The following is a 2,122-nucleotide window of genomic DNA, read 5'->3' as shown; positions in this document are numbered from 1 at the left end:
TAATAAGTTTACTTGTTTTTCTGTTTGTGTGTAATAGGTTGCACCAATGGTCCATCAATTGTGGCCAAAACCTTCCAGCATAAGCAGTGGAGTTTCAGGGCACTGTTTTACCCTTGGGCTAAACTGACCTTAAATGGCAGAAGAATCAACAATAATCAGCAGCACGAGGGTGCAGCAATGGAAACCACTGCACTGAAGACACTTGATGTGTATTCACAAGACATCTGGCCTGTAACTGAAAAAGTGTCATGATGATCTCTCCAATGGTAAAAGATTCCATATTAGTCCCCCAGTTGGATCTCTAGGACGCAACTGCCAAGGGGAGGTGACCTTGAGAGAAAAACTGAACAACCAATGAAAGGACAACAGTCTACGAGTTGGGGAGTGCAATATCAGTAGTCTGAAAGTTGTAGGGAAGCTGGAAAATCTGAAAATGGAAAGACTTAGGCTCAATGTAGATACAGTGAGATTCAGTGAAGTGAAATGGTTAAGTAAATAAGATTTTTGGTCAGGTAAGTATAAAGCAACATAAACAGCAGCAGAAAATCGTACAATGGGATTGGGATTAATTATGATTAGGAAGGTAGGGCAAAGAGTAAGTTTTGTAATATTTCAGCTACTAATGGTAAATACTCTGTTCAAGAATCACAAGAGGACGTGCACTTGAGAAAGGCCAGGAGATACAGTAAGATTTAAGTTATATTACATCATGGTCAGGCCGAGATTCTGAAACTAGATTTTGGATTGTAAAGTATGCCCAGGAGCAGATATAGATTCCAATCACAATTTAGAAATGATAAAGAGCACACTTAAGTTTAAAGAGACTAGTCAGGAGGTACTATGGAATGAAGAGTACTATCGAATGAAGAGAGACGCTTGAAGCTCTACATGAAAGGTATCTGCAGTTGTGAATATGAACAACCATCAGCTGTATAATGGAATGACAACAATGAAAATTTGCACCAGACTGGGACCACATTTCCCACTTTATGGGAGCAGTCATCTTAACACCTCTGGCTATCCATGCACGACTCATAGCCAGACGCAAACTTCCATATGTCATTGTTCCTGCTTCACAACCTGTAATTGTACATGCATTATTTAGTTCCCATACAAGGGACTACATTTTAACTGAAAGTTGCTGTCTGGTATCAGCAGATAATTCGATGCGCATATGTCCAAAGGGACACTGCATCATTCTTCTTAGCAAATCAGGCACTGCAATATCATATTGCTTGAAGTTCTCTAAGGCTATAGATATTGTGATAATGAATAGCTCTCAAAGACTATAGATATTGCGATAATGGATAGCTTAGTAGCCAGTTCATTTGAAGCGGAATGGACATATCTGTAAAGGGCAATCACAGAATTTGGGAAGAAAACCATAAGTAGTGGGAAGATAACTGAAGAAACCATGGGTAACAGAAGAAATCAGTAACATTGATCACTTTTGGGTGTTTTTTACTGATATTTATCATGCCATTAAAACTATATTTACGTAATTTTTCATTTAAAATGTGCGACTCTTTCTTGTCTGTTCGATAATAATAGAAAACCAAAGCAGCAAGGAAATATACCACGAGTACAGGAAAGAGGGTGCTGATCAGTGACACCCCATGGTGTGGGGTAATTCCGATCAGGGGTTTATTTTGCTTGATTATTGGTGTCACACTTTTCCATACATTACAACAATCAAAATCTTATACTTTTAAAAATGAACAAACACTGCTGTCACTACAAAATTAAAAAAACAGGCCTACACATTTTAATATATGGACAAGAAAAATCAAAAATTTTAACACCCAACTCGACACTCAGATTTGAACACTTTTTTCATTACAGTCAGTCATACTCCACAGTGCTAACATCACTGTCACAGAAAATGAACTTACCTCGTTTGCGCGATATTTGCTCCATCTCTGTGGTGATTTGTTCTTTTCCTATGTCCATTGGGAATGCAAAAAAAGGTTGTGGCTCCATTATTTCTTTTTCGCGTGAAATTAATTTCATAGAGTCCTGAACTTGTCTTTCTTATTATCTGTCCAATAAAATGTTGAATTCCTTTATTTCCTGGTAATGTGACAAGAACAATGGCATCTCTCAGTAGCTACTGTTCCTTTCC

This window comes from Schistocerca americana, chromosome 6 (assembly GCF_021461395.2).
Source record: "Schistocerca americana isolate TAMUIC-IGC-003095 chromosome 6, iqSchAmer2.1, whole genome shotgun sequence".
Classification (NCBI taxonomy): domain Eukaryota; kingdom Metazoa; phylum Arthropoda; class Insecta; order Orthoptera; family Acrididae; genus Schistocerca; species Schistocerca americana.
The sequence above is the reverse complement of the archived record's forward strand: the minus strand, read 5'-3'. Positions refer to the sequence as shown.